This window comes from Bufo gargarizans, chromosome 8 (genome assembly GCF_014858855.1).
Source record: "Bufo gargarizans isolate SCDJY-AF-19 chromosome 8, ASM1485885v1, whole genome shotgun sequence".
Taxonomy (NCBI): domain Eukaryota; kingdom Metazoa; phylum Chordata; class Amphibia; order Anura; family Bufonidae; genus Bufo; species Bufo gargarizans.
This window is the reverse complement of record NC_058087.1, coordinates 84606268-84626020: the sequence shown is the minus strand read 5'-3', so window position 1 is coordinate 84626020 and position 19753 is coordinate 84606268. Positions and strand designations below refer to the sequence as shown.

The 19753-nt window shown below is 43.1% G+C and overlaps 1 protein-coding gene across 12 annotated transcripts in view; it reads left to right on the top strand.

The window, feature by feature from the left end:
- Positions 1–2537: 2537 nt before the first annotated feature.
- The window catches only part of CMKLR2 (chemerin chemokine-like receptor 2), a 53728-nt gene continuing 36512 nt past the window's right edge, over positions 2538–19753 (top strand). For 5 of the 12 annotated variants that reach the window (XM_044303413.1, XM_044303414.1, XM_044303419.1 and 2 more), the window contains exon 1: positions 2538–2626. The gene's annotated coding sequence lies outside the window, so the exon portion shown is untranslated. Of the gene's footprint in view, positions 2627–13449; positions 13501–19753 lie in introns of those variants that run through there. The other 7 variants (XM_044303418.1, XM_044303417.1, XM_044303422.1 and 4 more) reach the window with 4 other exon arrangements.

Here is a 19753-nt window from a genome sequence, read left to right as displayed (position 1 = left end):
AGCTATTTTAGGGGGATATCTGTGTGTGCAGGTGACTATTACTGTGCATAATTATTAGGCAACTTAACAAAAAACAAATATATACCCATTTCAATTATTTATTTTTACCAGTGAAACCAATATAACATCTCAACATTCACAAATATACATTTCTGACATTTAAAAAACAAACAAAAACAAATCAGTGACCAATATAGCCACCTTTCTTTGCAAGGACACTCAAAAGCCAGGTGAACAAGGAGGCCATGTCATTAGATTTTCTTCTTTTATACCCTTTCTTGCCAGCCACGCTGTGGAGTACTTGGACGCGTGTGATGGAGCATTGTCCTGCATGAAAATCATGTTTTACTTGAAGGATGCAGACTTCTTCCTGTACCACTGCTTGAAGAAGGTGTCTTCCAGAAACTGGCAGTAGGACTGGGAGTTGAGCTTGACTCCATCCTCAACCCGAAAAGGCCCCACAAGCTCATCTTTGATGATACCAGCCCAAACCAGTACTCCACCTCCACCTTGCTGGCGTCTGAGTCGGACTGGAGCTCTCTGCCCTTTACCAATCCAGCCACGGGCCCATCCATCTGGCCCATCAAGACTCACTCTCATTTCATCAGTCCATAAAACCTTAGAAAAATCAGTCTTGAGATATTTCTTGGCCCAGTCTTGACGTTTCAGCTTGTGTGTCTTATTCAGTGGTGGTCGTCTTTCAGCCTTTCTTACCTTGGCCATGTCTTTGAGTATTGCACACCTTGTGCTTTTGGGCACTCCAGTGATGCTGCAGCTCTGAAATATGGCCAAACTGGTGGCAAGTGGCATCTTGGGCAGTTATTTTGGGCAGTTATTTTGCGCCTTGGTTTTTCCACACGCTTCTTGCGACCCTGTTGCCTATTTTGAATGAAACGCTTGATTGTTCAATGATCACGCTTCAGAAGCTTTGCAATTTTAAGAGTGCTGCATCCCTCTGCACGATATCTCACTATTTTTGACTTTTCTGAGCCTGTCAAGTCCTTCTTTTGACCCATTTTGCCAAAGGAAAGGAAGTTGCCTAATAATTATGCACACCTGATATAGGGTGTTGATGTCATTAGACCACACCCCTTGTCAATACAGAGAAGCACATCACCTAATATGCTTAATTGGTAGTAGGCTTTCGAGCCTATACAGCTTGGAGTAAGACAATATGCATAAAGAGGATGATGTGGTCAAAATACTCATTTGCCTAATAATTTTGCACTCCCTGTACAGGAAAATCATGACGATTAACAAGGTTGCCCAAACTTTTGCATCCCACTGTAGCTCTGCTGCTCTGGTCTCTGCTCAGTCGCTTGCCTGACTGGCTGCGTACAGCGCGCACTTTGACCTGACGCGTTGTACGCAGTCAGGTCACATGTGCGCCCTCTGGAGACCGGGAGCAGCGCAGGCAGCAGCACAGCACTGTGTCACGACCCAGCCCAGGTCCCAGCAGGGATAGAGCGTGAGAGTCTGCCCTGAAGTAAAGTAAGATCGTTTTTAAATAAAGATAATATTCTTTTCCGTCTGATCTGAAGTCTGATGGGGTTCTGGATGGGGTAAAATTACAAGGAACGCCCGGGGGGGGGGGGGGGGGGGTGGATGGGTTGGGGTGGATGATGAATAATAACAAACATACATATCTAAATGGCGGGGGGGGCTTGACTTGAGTCATCTACTGATCAGTGATCATCAGAGCATTAGAGCTGCAGGAATAAATAACATTAAATATCTGGTGGGTTAGATGGGGAGGGTCGAGGGCTGATGGGGAGAGGGGGGGTTAGATGATCTAACCCAGCCCCCCTTCCCCCATCAGCCCTTGTCCTACCACCCCAGCTACCCGTACCCCTGCAAAACTTGCTAGTTTTTATTCTGTCTTGTTGACAGGATTATGTTTATTTATATTAAGATTATGTGGTTAATGTGTTTTTCTGCACTTTATTTCTATCTTTATATGGATCTAAAGAGGTTGTGCATTTGTTTGCAGCTATAGTTAATTGGTACTTATAACTGTGCACATTTATGTGTGATTACAACAGTAAGTATTTAGTAAAGACTCCACAAGTTGGGGGGGGGGGGTTGCACTTGGGCAGCTCAGCCTCTGTTGGTGGTGGACCTTGTCCCAGCCCTGGGGACAGCTCTTAGTTCCTTTAAATACTGCTCAGTCAGGTTTGCAGAAAGAGCCCCATAACATTCCTGTCTTTTAAAAGACAGGAAATGTTATGGGGTTCTTTCTGCAAACCTGACTGGGCAGTATTTATCATCTTTGCATCAAAACCTGTATGTGTGTATCCAGCCTAGAGCCTCAACTGAGTTCTAAATTCTGTGTGTATCCATGAACATTTTGCACTATTGAGAGAGTGGCGGCAGCCACAGTCATTTCTTTTCAAAGGGTCTGTGTAATCCAACTTCCCCTGCCTGACAGACAGTCATTCATCTGCACCTCCGTCATTGTTAGTCCAGATGCAAACTGTCACATCCTCATGGTATCAGAGGATTACATTGTCCCTCCCACGAAGGCAGGGTATCCTGGCCTCTCAGGAGAAAATGAATCAGAGTACTTCTCTCTGCCCAACAGCTGCAGATTATTTCACTTCATGCGCGATTGCAGCAACTACCGGAGGTGAGTCCTCTTTCGCCCATTTTCATTAGACTTACACAACACATCGATATCCATGTAAAATATTACATGGGAGATGTTTGTGTCCCTCAGAACGTAGCACAGAATGTGCAGCTTTGTCAGTAGTGTACTGCCTGGGGCTAGTCAGAAAGTCAGTTAGGTCTGGGAAGAGTGCATATTGTACTGATAGAAGCAGACTGATGAATTATCAGTATTCCTTTGTAGAGAGGGAGTGTTTCATAAGATAAAATGAACGTCATGGATTCTCTAGTTCAGTTTAGTTATGATTATTTCGGAAATTGTAGACTTTTGTTGAATACAGTTTAGAAACCGTTTACAACTTAATTTATATGTTTTACATTGTTTGAAAACAAAACTGTACTTTTCACCCTTTAATGTGGAGTCACTGCACAAACCCTCTGCAAACAGCTGATTTATCTGGGAGAGACCATGGGCAGCCAGACATTTCCCTTGTATTTCATGGCAGCAATTCAGTTGACTGGCTGCCCAAATAATGTATTTAAAGTGTCCCTGTACTTTTGATAGGTCATAGTGACATAAAATCAGTGCTGAGACCCCCCCACATTTTGCTAAAACAAGGAGAAAGAAGCACTCACACAGAGTGGTGTCTCTCCTCGCTGCACGAGACAAGCTCAATAGAAGTGTATGAGCTCGTCTCCTGCAGTGAGGGGAGACAGCCTCCTATGCGAGCACTTGTTTCCCCTCTTATTAGCGATCGATCAGTGGGGGTCTCGGCTCTCAGACCTCACTAATCAAAATCTTTGACATGTGACTATGACACATTAATCATTATTTTCACTCAGGTCTTGTTCTAACAGCACATATTGGAGGAGATTGATGAATGCCTTTCAGCTTTCTGTCATACATTGAAAATGTGTTGTTTAACCACTATTTGTGGTTAATAGTCAAATTTTGATAGATTTTATAATTGTGTGATGTGTAGAATATGGCATACCATGCAATCCTTTAATGAAATCTTTGCCACTTGTGATATGTGAAAAGTGCCTCTGGTCACTGTTTTTAGACATGTAATTTAAAATGTAAAAAATGTCTCACAATGTAAGGTATGTGTTTAACACTTATGCAAGCTACCCGGAGTTGTATTTCCAACACTTTCTCATAGCTAAATACTTTGGGGGTCATTTATTACGCTGGTCTTAATAACCCCTATAGCTGGTGGTGGATCCTCCAAAGTTATGTAGAGGCACCGGCCTCTACATAACTTTAGTGTATCCAGCAATGGTCTAAATGTAAGCTGTATCTTACTCCAGCGTCACATTGGAAAAACCAAAGCAATATTAGTCTATTATGCTGAAAACCACAGTAAAAATATCACATGACCTAAACCCTCAGATGAACACCATAAAAAATAAAAATAAAACAAAAACGGTGTAAAAAAAAGCACCTCACCTTACATCACAAAAACTGTAATCGCAAGCGATCAAAGAGTCATATCCCGCCAAAATAATTCCAATCAAACTGTCATCTCATCCCGCAAAAATGATAGCCTACCTAAGACAATCGCCAAAAAAAATGAAAAAACTATGGCGCTCAGACTATGGAGACACTAAACATTAATTTTTTTGTTTAAAAAATATCATTGTGTAAAACTTACATAAAAAAAAGTGTACATATTAGGTATTGCCATGTCTGTAATGACCTGCTCTATAAAAATATCACATGACCTAACCCCTCAGGTGAACACGGTAAAAAAAAAAAAATGTATCAAAAATAAAATTTTGGGCACCTTGCATCACAAAAACGGCAATAGCAGGCAATCAAAGAGTCATATGCCCCCCAAAATAGTTCCAATCAAATAGTCATATGATCCCTCAAAGACAATCGGCCAAAAACTAAAAAAACTATGTCTCTCAGACTATGGAGACACTAAAACATGATTTATTTATTTATTTTTGTTTAAAAAATTATATCATTGTATAAAAGTTACAGAAATAAAAAAGTATACATATTAGGTATTGCCACGTCCGTAAAGACTTTCTCTATAAAATATCACATGACCTAACCCCTCAGGTGCACAGTGTAAAAAAAAAGTGTAAAAAAAAGCAATTTTTGGTCACCTTACATCACTAAAAGTGTAATAGCAAGTAATCAAAAAGTCATATGCACACCAAAATAGTGCCATTCAAACCATCATCTCATCTCGCAAAAATTATATCCTACCTAAGACAATCGCCCAAAAACTGAAAAAACTATGGCTCTCAGACTACGGAGACACTAAAACATTATTTTTTTATTTTAAAAATTCTATAATTGTGTAAAAATTACATAAATAAATAAAAGTACATATATTAGGTATTGCCATGTCCGTGATGACCTGCTCTATAAAAATACCATATGATCTAAGCTGTCAGATGAACATTGTAAATAACCAAAAATTTAAACGGTGCCAAAACAGCAATTTTTGGTTATCTTGCCTTACAAAAAGTGTAATATAGAGCAACCAAAAATCATATGTACCCTAAAATAGTACCCAAAAAAAATGCCACCTTATCCCTTAGTTTAAAAATTAGGTAATTTATTTGGAGTTTCTACTCTAGGGGTGCATCAGGGGGTCTTCAAATGTGACATGGCAGCTTAAAATTATCCCAGTGAAATCTGCTTTCCAAAAACCATACGGCATTCCTTTCCTTCTGCGCAATGTCGTGTGCCCGTGCAGCAGTTTGCGACCACATATGGGGTGTTTCTGTAAACTACAAAATCAGGGCAATAAATATTGAGTTTTGTTTGGCTGTTAACCCTTGCTTAGTTAGTTGGAAAAAAAACATTAAAATGGAAAATCTGCCAAAAAAGTGAAATTCTGAAATTTCATCTCCATATTCCAATAATTCTTGTGGAACACCTAAAGGGTTAACAAAGTTTGTAAAATCATTTTTAATACATTAAGGGGTTTAGTTTAAAAAATGGGGTCATGTTTGGGTGGTTTCTATTATGTAAGCCTCACAAAGTGACTTCAGACCTGAACTGGTCCTCAAAAAGTGGGTTTTGGAAATTTTCTGAGAAATTACAAGATTTGCTTCTAAACTTCTAAGCCTTCTAACGTCCCCAAAAAATAAAATGGCATTCACAAAATGATCCAAACATGAAGTAGATATATGGGGAATGCAAAGTAGTAACTCTTTTTGGAGTTATTACTATCTATTATAACAGTAGAGAAATTGAAATTTGGAAATTTGCAAATGTTTCAAAATTTTTGGTAATTTTTTATTTTATTTTTATAAATAAAAAATATTTATTTTTTTTACTCAGTTTTACCACTGTCATGAAGTAAAATATGTGACGAGAAAACAATCTCAGAATGGCCTGGATAAGTAAAAGCATTTTAAAGTTATCACCACATAAAGTAACACATGTCAGATTTGCTAAAAAATGGCCTGGGCAGAAAGGTGAAAAATGGCTTGGTCATGAAAGGGTTAAATATTCAGGTTTGAGGTTTATTAACATTTTGGGTTAACCTAATAATTGTGCAGACAGTGTAGTCATATGTACCCCAAAGTGGTACCAATGAAAACATCACCTCATCCCGCAAAAATTACCATATCGTGCTCCTTCCCTTCTGAGTTGTGAATGTGTTAATATTTAGAATATAGTGATATATAGTCTTAATTTTCGATATTCTTGATTTTTTTTTTTCATCAGTAACCTCCCTTCTTGCTTGTGGGCCAATGAGAAGGCTGCAATGTCTTTGAGCTTAGCAACATCCCTAGCAACCAATAGGAAAGTTGCCTACCCCTTACTATATAAGAACCTCCTCAGCAGCCATTTTCTGTAGTTTTTAAAGTTCTGAGAGAGACAGCAGTGTCATTGCTGTGCTCTGTGCTTTCCACACTACATATATATAAGGCCCCATGCACACGGCCGTGTTTCACAGCCGTGTGCGGGCCGTGGAACCGCGGCCTGGATCCCTCCTGAGAGCAGGAGCGCACGCTCTCAGGAGGGATCCAGGCCGCGGTTCCACGGCCCGCACACGGCTGTGAAACACGGCCGTGTGCATGGGGCCTAATACAGATAGTTAGTGGGAGATAGTCAGTGTAGATTATATCCTGATATAGTGTAGCTGATAGGTTGCAGGGTGTTAGTGTGATAGGTTCTGCTTTCCATACATACATGCAGACCTGCTAAAATGTGAAGTTTTGCGTATTGCGCCAAAATCTTTGCATCATTAGTGCCGATTAGTGCAATCGCAAATATATTGGCGCACTCTAACTGCATATAAAGGCATTTTTAATGTTCTGCCGGGCCAACCATTTTCTCCAGTCTCAGGAAACGTCTAGCAGCTTGGAAAATGTAGCAAAAGTGACCCACGCCTGTATTTCGCAAGCCGATTTTTTTTCAATCAAGAAAATAATCTCTAATTCGCGAATATATGACGAATATTCACCCAAATATTCGTGAAATATCGCAAATTCGAATATAGCCCCTGCCGCTCATCACTACTCAAAATCACCCAAATACATATGGATGGGATTTTGAAAACACCAATCACATGAAATGGACAGTTTCTGCACAGAAAAACAAGCATTCTTGCAGATCTTACACATTTGGCTCATGCATATTCTATTGTGGAAATGCTGTGGATTTTCACTAAACATTTCATCCCTTCAATGTATAGATGAGCGTTGGAAATATTCTGCAATGTCTGAACAGTCTCCGCCGAAGGTATACATAGGGCGGAGTGCTTGACGTATACATCCAATAGATGTATAGGAAATCAGTGTCGGCCATCAGCCATATGTTCTCATGTTAAAACGCATACCCTGTGCTACATATTTTTTACTGGATGCCTCTGTATAAAAGCAGTCTACAGAGCACACACTTCTAAACACAGCCTGCCTTTATATACTAGTACATCTGGCAGGAAAGATTTCTAAGCAAATAAACATGATTTTTTTTTTAAAGCCAAGCACTATACCACCCATCTTATCATAACTGCTGTAACAATGGGCTCCATTTAATCAACGTGGTTCAACAAGTCTCTCCTGAAATGTATACAATGTGTACAATTATCACATAGAGGAGAAAAAGGAGGTTTCTTTTTCAAAATATAAAGTGTGACAGACAGGGAAGTCCAGCCATGACTAGCACACTGTTAGTCTATTTGTTGTTCCTAATTAGAAACAGTAGGCTTCATTCATCAGCTTGGAGATTCACAGCAAAGTCATTTGTATTTTGGAGAATCAATGAAGAAGAGAATTTCTAAAGATTTGCTTATCTCTGCTACAAAAATTTTTACCTATGTTCTGGCTATTACAAAAAATGTTACCTATGTTTTGGCTAATACAAAAAATGTTACCTATGTTTTGGCTATTACAAAAAATGACTGCTATTTGGTAGCGATGAGTGAACCTTTTGAGATTAGATGCAGATTCACAGAATTTTTTTAAAAAGTTCAGTTTGGACCCTTATTGATTCTTCCCGAACCAAAGGGGCTGCAATTTCCCAGAACATTGGTATATAACACCCTCTGATCTCCTAGGGCACAGAATTTTTAGGAAAGCATGTTACCCCTTATAATTATTATTTTATTTTCTCTCCCCCCTCCCGAAGCAATAACAAATCTTGTCAGAGTGGCGTACACAGCTATTGGTAAACGCATGTTTGATGGAGTTAACTAACAGTGTGTTTAAAAACTCACTGTGCCGGTTCTGCTTTTTCATATTTCCAAGCTTCCAATAATTGTCCCTTATCAGAGGCTGATGGTGATTAAAGACACACAGTGTTATGGGATTAAAAAAAAAGGAGTGACTTGTTAGGGAACCAAGCATCCAGAAATTATGCCTTAAGGCCCCTTTCACACGGGCGAGTTTTCCGTGCGGGTGCGATCCGTGCAGCGAACATATGGCACCCGCACTAAATCCTGACCCATTCATTTCTATGGGGCTGTGCACATGAGCGTTGTTTTTAACGCATCACTTGTGCGTTCAGTGGAAATCGCAGCATGCTCTATATAGTCCGATTTTGACGTGACGCAGGCCCCATAGAAGTGAATGGGGTGCGTGAAAATCGGATGGCATCCGCAAGCAAGTACGGATGCGGTGCAATTTGCACGCACGGTTGCTAGGAGACGATCGGGATGGAGACCCGATCATTATTATTTTGTTATAAGGGAAAATAATAGCATTCTGAATACAGAATGCATAGTAAAACAGCGCTAGAGGGGTTAAAAAAAAAATTAAAAAAATTTAACTCACCTTCGTCCACTTGATCACGAAGCCCGGCATCTCCTTGTGTCTCCTCTGCTGCTGAACAGGACCTGGGGTGAGCTGCTGCATTAAATACCGGTTAAGGACCTGTGATGACATCACTCCGGTCATCACATGGTCTTTTACCATGGTGAATCACCATGGTAAAAGATCATGTGACGTACCATGTGATGACCGTAGTGACGTCATCGCAGGTCCTTAACCGGTATTTAATGGAGCAGCTCACCCCAGGTCCTGTTCAGCGCAGAGGAGACACAAGGAGATGCCGGCTTCGCGATCAAGTGGACGAAGGTGAGTTAAATTTTTTTTTTTTTTTTTTTTAACCCCTCAAGCGCTGTTTTACTATGCATTCTGTATTCAGAATGATATTATTTTCCCTTATAACCATGTTATAAGGGAAAATAATAGAATCTTCAGAACATCAATCCCAAGCCCGAACTTCTGTGAAGAAGTTCGGGTTTGGGTACCAAACATGCGCGATTTTTCTCACGCGAGTGCAACACATGACAATGTTTTGCACTCGCGTGGGAAAATCGCACATTTTCCCGCAACGCACCCGGCTCTTATCCGGGCAAAAAAACTGACGCCCGTGTGAAAGAGGCCTAACAGGGTCAGAATGCCTGGCCATAGTCCTACCCACACCGCCTGAGCCAGAGTTCAGAAAAATTAAATTTAGGCAAAGGCATGAAGTGCGCCACATTTGCTTACTGATGAACATTTCATTTTCCATATAGCAGCAGAACTCTTAGGCCTCTTTTACACGAGTTTTCCGCGTGGGTGCAATGCGTGACGTGAATGCATTGCACCCACACTGAATCCGGACCCATTCATTTCTATGGGGCTGTGCACGAGTGGTGATTTTCAGACATCACTTGTGCGTTGCGAGAAAATCACAGCATGTTCTATATTCTGCAGTTTTCACGCAACGCAGGCCTCATAGAAGTGAATGGGGTTGCATGAAAATTGCAAGCATCCGCAAGCAAGTGCGGATGCGGTGCGATTTTCACGCACGGTTGCTAGGAGACGATCGGGATGGGGACCCGATCATTATTATTTTCCCTTATAACATGGTTATAAGGGAAAATTATTGCGTTCTTAATACAGAATGCATAGTACAATAGGGCTGGAGAGGTTAAAAAAATATATAACTCACCTTAATCTACTTGTTCGCGCAGCCCGGCTTCTCTTCTGTCTTCATCTTTGCTGTGCACAGGAAAAGGACCTGTGATGACGTCACTGCGCTCATAACGTGGTCCGTCACATGATCCATCACCAGGGTAAACGATCATGTGATGGACCATGTGATGAGCGCAATGACGTCATCAAAAGTCCTATTCCTCAAAGAAGAGGACAGAAGAGATGCCGTGCTGTGCGATCAAGTGGATCATCATCAGGTGAGTTAAAAAAATGTTTTAACCCCTCCAGGCCTATTGTACTATGCATTCTGTATTAAGAATGCTATTATTTTCCCTTATAACCATGTTATAAGGGAAAATAGTACAATCTACACAACACCTAACCCAAACCCGAACTTCTGTGAAGAAGTCCGGGTTCGGGTCTGGGTACCAAACATGACAATTTTTCACACGCGCGTGCAAAACGCATTAAAATGTTTTGCACCAGCGTGGAAAAAACGCAAACATGGAACGCAATCGCAGTGAAAACAGACTTGTTTTAGTGTCAAAATCGCACCATTTTCCCTGAACGCATCTGGCCCCAATCCCCAACGCCTGTGTGAAAGGGGCCTTACATGACTGGCCAAGAGTCCCAGCTCACCGCCCGGGCCACACCCCAGAAAAATTTAATTTAGGTAAAAGTGTGCCACATTTGCAGACCAACAAAAGTAAAATTTTCCATATAGCAGCAGTATCCTTGCTTGCTTGGCGAAAAGTCCCACACTAACACCGTCTGAGCCCAGAGCAATAAAATATAAAGGGCTTACGTCATGATTGATGTAAAAAATGAAAATCAGACATCATATAGTACATCACAATACCTTTTTAGCAAAGCTAGAACCAGCCCTGTACCTCACATGGATCCAGAGATCTCCCTATTCACTGCTCCAGTTGCTCTGCTAGATTATCTCCAGGCTGGCAACTCAGAGGGTGTGTCCTTTCTACTGCAGCTCTCTCCTTGTAAGGGCTCATGCACACGGCTGTTGCCCAGCCGTTCCCATATTGCGGCCCGCAAACAGCAGATCCGTAATGTGCAGGCACCAGCCGTGTGCACCCCGCATCTCGGATAAGGACCCATTCACTTGAATGGGTCCACAATCCGGAAGGAGCTGTGTGGAACGGAGGCACAGAATCCCACGGAAGTACTATTGAGTGCCTCCATGGGGTTTCTGTCCGTGCCTCCGCACTGCAAAAAAATAGAACGTGTTCTATTTTTTTGCGGTGCGGATGGATTACAGACCCATTCTAGTTCAATGGGTCTGGACATTTTTTCTAGCTTCCCATTACATTATATACAATATTAAATGGTGACATTAGAAAGTGCAACTTGTCCTGAAAAAAAAAAACCTGAATGGATAAATAAAAAGTTATGGCTTCGGGAAGGCAGGGAGTATAACATTTTTAAAAAAAAGCAAAATCTAAGGGTTAAAGGGCTTTCCCATCTATTGGTTTGCTTACTTTGTGCCAAAATACATGTACATGCCGGTGACCACAGCTCAAAATGGAATATAGGAGCAATAAAAGTAAAAGAAATACACGTGATCTAGCAGGGAAATGGCTTATTTAATCATAGGACAACCCTAAGGTCCCTTTCACACGAGTGAGTTTTCAGTGAAGGTGCAATGTGTGATGTGAACGCATTGCACCCACACTGAATCCTGACCCAATTATTTCAATGGGTCTGTGTACATAAGCGTTGTTTTTCACGCATCAGTTCTGCGTTGCGTGAAAATCGCAGCATGTTCTATATTCTGCGTTTTTCACGCAGCCCCATTCACTTTTATGGGGCCAGGGCCGAGTGAAAAACGCATTGCATCCGCAAGCAAATGTGAATGCGATGCGTTTTTCACTGATGGTTGCTAGAAGATGTTGCTTGTAAACCTTTAGTTTGTTATCACGCACGTGAAAAACACATCAAAACTCATTGCACCCGCCCGGAAAAAACTGAACGCAATCGCATGACAATGGTATTGGTTACCTGTTCGGGTCTCTACCAAACCACCACCAGCTCTTTATTCCCCGTATTAAATAACCACAGACAACGGTTTGTATTTTAATTGGCCACAACAGCCGTTTTATTAAATAAAATAAATAACATAATAACAGTTAAATAACCAACCTAACATCCCTTAAAGCACAGACAAGGGAGGTCCTAGAAGCCCCAATAACACCACACAAACCAGATAAACTGGCGACTCCATCCTGCCCCCAGCCGTTGAACGGCAGCTCGGAGGCACCAACTGATTATTACTTTTTTATATATATATATATATATATATATATATATATATGGCGCATAAAATGGCGCCTTGCTCCAACTACTCCTTCTCACTTAAGCCCACTAGCCCGCCCACTCCTACTCTTTTACCATAGCAAAAACTCTGCCGCCCTCCCAACTGCCTCCTACCAGTGGCGTGCCCAGGGGGGGCGGTGCGCCCAGGGTGCCGGGTCTGACGGGGGTGCCAGCAGGCCCAGAAGCAATGAGCGCTTCCATCAATACAGATGGAAGCGCTCATTGCTGAAGCGCTGACACCCGTGACCCAGTCCCGCATACTACGGCGGGGCAGGGAGCGGTGCGCATAGTTCCCTGTCCGCGTGGGGGACATTACTGTGTGGGGGGCAGCGTGGGGGACACTACTGTGTGGGGGGCAGTGTGGGGGACAATACTGTGGGGGGGGGCAGCGTGGGGAACATTACTGTGTGGGGGCAGCGTGGGGGACAGCGTGGGGGGACTACTGTGTGGGGGCAGTGTGGGGGGAAATTACTGTGTGGGGGGCAGTGTTGGGGACACTACTGTGTGGGGGGCAGTGTGGGGGAAATTACTGTGTGGGGGGCAGTGTGGGGGACACTACTGTAGGGGGGCAGTGTGGGGGACACTACTGTATGGGGGCAGTGTGGGGAAAATTACTGTATAAGGGCAGCATGGGGACCTTTCTATTAGGGAGGCACTGTAGGGGCCATTCTATTATTTCTGGGGACACTATACATGGATTATTGCCTGGAGCACAATATAGGGTGTTATTACTGGGGGCACTCTAGGGGACATTATAGCTGCTCTAGACACTATAGGAACATTTGGGGTCATTTATCAAACTGGTGTAAAGTAGAACTGGCTTAGTTGCCCATAGCAACCAATCAGATTCCACCTGTCATATTTGACAGCTCTTTTGGAAATCCAGTTCTACGTTACACCAGTTTGATAAATTACCCCAATTATGTCTATTAGGGTCACTATTTTTTCAGCAGTATAGAACCTGGGGCATTGGGGGGCGCAACGGGCACAGGTATTGTGGGGACACCAGGATGAGGAGCTTGATGGAAAAATGTAGAAATCTAATGTGTCTGTGTTACAAACTCTGTAGAGACAAGATGCGGCTGAAAAAATTTCTCATGGCGGTCTAACTGAGTTGAAGAGGAAAGAGAAGGTCTACATGACAGGAGATGTCCCTGGATGTAAGAGGTATGTGGTCAAGTATTGTGGGAAAGGTGCCAGAGAAATGACCCGCCCCGGGTGCCAAACACCCTGGGAACACCACTGCCTCCTACACTTAACCCTTGCCTGCCTCACCCTCACTAACCAAACCATCGTCATGATGGCCTCCCCCTACAGCTTCGCCCCTGGTCCGGCCCTACTGACAAAACTTACTGAACTTGCTTGCAAAATGGTGCGAGTTTCACTGAACGCACCCTGAACACATCCGGACCTAATCCGTCATGCTCGTGTGAAAGAGGCCTACGTGGAATGGACACTTTCCATCCACATCCTTCCTGTAATACAGTTTATCTAGCCCTGTCTGGCGGTGCACGACCAGTCTGGCATCAGTCCATCATGTTGTAAGTACTTTGGTTCTTTTGCCAGCAGAATTTTTTAAGCTTTTCAATAATTGACGATTAGTGAATAGGGTCATGCTTCTCCATTCTAGTTAGGAAAGCAGAAATCCCTGAGAAGAAAAATCCTGCATTCATGGCTGTGTTCAGTGATTTATTGCTGTTAGAAGATATGACAAAAGAGATAAAAAGGAAAATTAGGTTTACCTCAATTACCATATTCCACACACTGTCTATGTATGGATACCATGGCTATGAAAACTAAACATACGTACGTAGAAGTGTATGTATAGATATTTCATTTATGGATGCACTGTACAGTATGTGCATAGATGTCTATGGATGCATACCTCAACTATATACATCCTTTTTAGGCCTCATGCACACGACAGTTTTTTTTCACGGTCCGAAAAAACGGGGTCCGTGATCCGTGACCGTTTTTTCGTCCGTGGGTCTTCCTTGATTTTTGGAGGATCCACGGACATGAAAAAAAAGTCGTTTTGGCGTCTGCCTGGCCGTGCGGAGCCAAACGGATCCGTCCTGAATTACAATGCAAGTCAATGGGGACGGATCCGTTTGAAAATTGAGCCACAGTGTGTCATCTTCAAACGGATCCGTCCCCATTGACTTACATTATAAGTCTGGACGGATCCGCTTGCCTCCGCACGGCCAGGCGGACACCCGAACATAACTTGAAGCATCCCCATCACCATGGGAACGCCTCTACGTTAGAATATACTGTCGGATATGAGCTACTTCGTGAAACTCATTTCCGACAGTATATTCTAACACAGAGGCGTTCCCATGGTGATGGGGACGCTTCAGGTTAGAATACACTGCAAACTTGGTACAAGACTGCCCCCTGCTGCCTGGCACCACCCGATCTCTTACAGGGGGATATGATAGCACAATTAACCTCTTCAGGTGCGGCACCTAAAGGGGTTAATTGTACTATCATATTCTCCTGTAAGAGATCAGGGCTGCCAGGCAGCAGGGGGCAGACCCCCCCCTCCCCAGTTTGAATATCGTTGGTGGCACAGTGTGTGCCCATCGCTCCCCCCCCCCCTTCCTCCCTCTATAGTTAAAAATCGTTGGTGGCACAGTGTGTGCCCATCGCCCCCCTCCATCTTCCCCCCCCCAACATCATTGGTGGCAGCGGAGTTCCGATCGGAGTCCCAGTTTAATCGCTGGGGCTCCGATCGGTAACCATGGCAACCAGGAAGCTACTGCATCCCTGGTTGCCATGGTTACTTAGCAATAGTACAATTGTAGAAGATTCATACTTACCTGCCTGCTGCTGCGATGTCTGTGACCGGCCGGGAGCTCCACCTACTGGTAAGTGAAAGGTCTGTGCGGCGCATTGCTAAAGAACTGTCACTTACCAGTAGGAGGAGCTCCCGGCCGGTCACAGACATCGCAGCAGCAAGCGGGTAAGTATGAATCTTCTACTATTGTACTATTGCTAAGTAACCATGACAACCAGGGCTGCAGTAGCTTCCTGGTTGCCATGGTTACCGATCGGAGCCCCAGCGATTAAACTGGGACTCCGATCGGAACTCCGCTGCCACCAATGATGGGGGGGGGGGAAGATGGAGGGGGGCGATGGTGGGCGCACACTGTGCCACCAACGATTTTTAACTATAGAGGGAGGAAGGGGGGGGCGATGGGCACACACTGTGCCACCAACGATTTTTAACTATAGAGGGAGGAAGGGGGGGGCGATGGGCACACACTGTGCCACCAACGATTTTTAACTATAGAGGGAGGAAGGGGGGGGCGATGGGCACACACTGTGCCACCAACGATATTCAAACTGGGGAGGGGGGGGTCTGCCCCCTGCTGCCTGGCAGCCCTGATCTCTTACAGGAGAATATGATAGTACAATTAACCCCTTTAGGTGCCGCACCTGAAGAGGTTAATTGTGCTATCATATCCCCCTGTAAGAGATCGGGTGGTGCCAAGCAGCAGGGGGCAGTCTTGTACCAAGTTTGCAGTGTATTCTAACTAGAAGCGTCCCCATCACCATGGGAACGCTTCTGTGTTAGAATATACTGTCGGAAATGAGTTTTCACGAAGTGAAAACTTAGATCAGAAAAAGCTTTTATGCAGACGGATCTTCGGATCCGTCTGTATGAAAGCAACCTACGGCCACGGATCACGGACACGGATGCCAATCTTGTGTGCATCCGTGTTCTTTCACGGACCCATTGACTTGAATGGGTCCGTGAACCGTTGTCCGTCAAAAAAATAGGACAGGATACACGGACAGGATACACGGATCACGGCCTCGGCTGCAAAACGGTGCATTTTCCGATTTTTCCACGGACCCATTGAAAGTCAATGGGTCCGCGAAAAAAAACGGAAAACGGCACAACGGCCACGGATGCACACAACGGTCGTGTGCATGAGGCCTTACTGAGCTGTTTTTATTTTCTGTAGAGTTTTTAAAATAAAATTTTCTGTACATGATTATATATTTTGCTTGAGCTGCTGTTAACAGCAATTAGAGATATGCCTTGGAGCAGCCACATGAGATGTTCATTGACTTATATGGGAGAGTGTGACATGTCCTGGGACCTGTCCAGAGGTGCGGAACCATTCATTTCAACAGGTCCGCAGGAAAAAAAAATGGAAGTTATTCCGTGTGCAGTCCGTTTCCGTAAATTCTGGAAAAAAATAGAACATATCCTACTATTGTCCATATCACGGACAAGAATAGGACTGCTCTATTAGGGGCCAGCGGTTCCGTTCTGCAAAATATGGAATGCACACAGATGTAATCCGTATTTTTGCGAATCCGTGTTTTTCCGAATCCGTGTTTTGCGGACCACAAAATACATACAGTACGGTCATGTGCGTGAGCCTTTATTTATATATAGATACCTGTTATTGCAATCCTACCTGTGATGCTAATGGGATGATTACTGAAAGCTGATCTATTCAGAACAGACATTGTCAGCCTATTACTAGGCTTAGTGGCCAGTTGGAAAACTGCAGGATTTTTTTTACAGTGATGTGGAAAATTGACATCACCAAAAATTCTTGAGAGTATATTTTAAGAGGAAATGCATGCAAGCTCTTCTTTTTAGTGAGTTCACCATCCCAACCTTCTCTGGAAGAAAGCTGCATAGTCTCACTGCATGGGGTTGTCATTCAGGAAATGGAGTTGAGGATTAAGGCTACATTCACACGTCAGTATTTTTCTATAATCCGAATTTCGGTCCGTTTTTTGCGGATCCGTTGTTCCTGAAAGTGTTTCCGTATGTCATCCGTATGTCATCCGTTTTTTGCGGATCCGCAAAAAACGGAAACATGTATACATTTCAATAATCAAATAAAGTTGTTTGGATTTCTTTGAAAAAAAATTGAAAAAAAAATAAAAAATTGTTATGTGTTTCCAGGAACGGATTCCGCAAAAAACGGATGACATACGGAATGACATCCGAATGTCTTCCGTTTTTTGTGGATCCATTGACTTTGTATTGTACCAGGATCCGAATTTTGCGGAAAAGAATAGGACATGTTTTATATTTAAACGGACATGCGGAACGGAACAACGGAAACGGACAGCACACATTGTGCTGTCCGATTTTTTTTTCCAGGACCCATTGAAAATGAATGGGTCCAGATCTGGTCCTGATCTGTTCCGCAAAAACGGAACAGATCAGGAAAGAAAAAACGGACGTGTGAATGGACCCTTAGTCAGGATTAATAGTGTCCTTAATGCTGAGAAATACAGGCAGACACTTATCCATCATGTAATACCATCAGAGAGACATCTGATTGGCTCCAAATGTTTTCTGCAACAGGACAATGACCCCAAACATAAAGCCAATGTCATCTTCAGCGTAAAGAACAAGAAGTGATAGTATGGCTCCACTGAGCCCTGATCTCAACCCCATCAAGTCTGTCTGGGTTTACGTGAAGAGACAGAAGGATTTGAGCAATTCTACATCCACGGAAGATCTGTGATTAGTTCTCTAAGAACAACCTCCCTGTTGAGTTCCTTTTAAAACTGTGTACAAGTGAACTAATGAAGTGTACTGATGAAGAACTGATGCTGTTTTGAAGGCAACGGGTGGTCACGCCAGATATTGATTTGATTTAGCGTTTTCTTTTGTTTATTCACTTTGATAAAATTGATAAAAATAAACTATTTTTAAAAGCATTCCTACTCTGCAGACTTTTTTCCGCACCTGTCTAAATATGTTGCACAGTTCTGTATAGGGTTAGCAAGTCTGCCCCAGTATTTCCTATGCAGTCTTCCTTGTGCATGGATGCCCCTTTTCACGTTTTGTCCTCCACACACTTTGTTCATGGTCACCATAGATGGACAAGCTTTTTTTTATCAATATGTGCAGATTAAGGGCTCATACACATGGCGGTTTTTATTTTTAGGGCAAAGAAAAGGATTAGATTCTGTCATGTGCAATCAGCCTTTCCCAAGTTCAATCTTGTCCTTGGCAATAAACATATGTCTCATGCATAAAAGGGCCATGTTCATGAGCCAGTGATTTTCTGAATATATAAGGGTGCTGCCACACATTAGTCACTGTGCTAGTATTTTAATTCACAATCTGGTTATTACAAGACAGGCAACATACAGTACAGTGTATCCATCTCTATGCAGAATATAAGTCATATCCATGGGTAAGGCTACTTTCAGACTGGCGTTTTGAATTCCGTTTGTGAAATCCGTTTCAGGGATCTCACAAACGGTTCAAAATGGATCAGTTCAACCCCAATGCATTCTGAATGGATAAGGATCTGTTCAGAATGCATCAGTTTGGCTCCGTCCCGCCTCCATTCAGCTCTGGATGAGGACACCAAAACGCTGCCTGCAGTGTTTTGGTGTCCGCCTGGCGATGCGGAGCCAAACGGATTCGTCCTGACTTACAATATAAGTCAATGGGAGCGGATCCGTTTTCACTGACACAATATGGTGCAATTGAAAACAGATCCGTCCCCCATTGACTATCAATGTAAGTCAGGACGGATCTGTTTTGACTTTTTTCTTCATAATGCAAACGGATCAGTTCTGAACGGATACAATTGTTTGCATTATAGGTGTGGATCCGTCTGTGCAGATACCAGACGGATCCGCACCTAACGCAGGTGTGAAAGTAGCCTTAATGTAATAACATCCAGTACTAAAAGTATTCAAATAAGACAAATTGCATACAACACTCTTGTTATACACATACCAAGTATTGTATCTTATTAAAGGGAATCTGCAGCCAGGAAACGGAAAACTTAGACCATTCCTGGTCAAGGGCCAATCTCTTCCCCCAAAATATTACTTAATTTCCCTTGATGCAGACTTCTCGTTGCCTGCTTTGGGTGGGTGATAAAACTACGACCATATGTTGTGTTGTGTCATGAACCACCTGGTAATGTTAATAATGAAACATTGCCTCGGCTGATCATATCTACCACTGCAAGTATTTCCTTTACAGACAGAGATATAGTTCAGGATGCTGATGATGCAATGAGCATCCTAGAGAGAAGCCTGGATACCCTGGGTTTGCAGGATCCTAGCTAATACTTTGGGTAAATGAACCCATCTCTATACAAAAGTGGAACTCCATTCTTCCTCTTAGGGCTCATGCACGCGGCCACTGCCACTTTGAAGTCCGCAAAATACAGATACTGGTTGTGTGCATCACACACTTTCTGCGGGCCCTATTGTAGAAACACATTATTGTCCAAAAAATGGACAAGAATAGGACATGTTCTAGAATTTTCAGAACTGCCTCATGGAGCGTTCGGGTGTCCGCCTGGCCGTGCGGACGGATCCGTCCAGACTTAAAATGGAAGTCAATGGGGGGCGGATCCGTTTGAAGGTGACACAATATGGTGCAATTTTCAAACTGATCCGTCCCCCA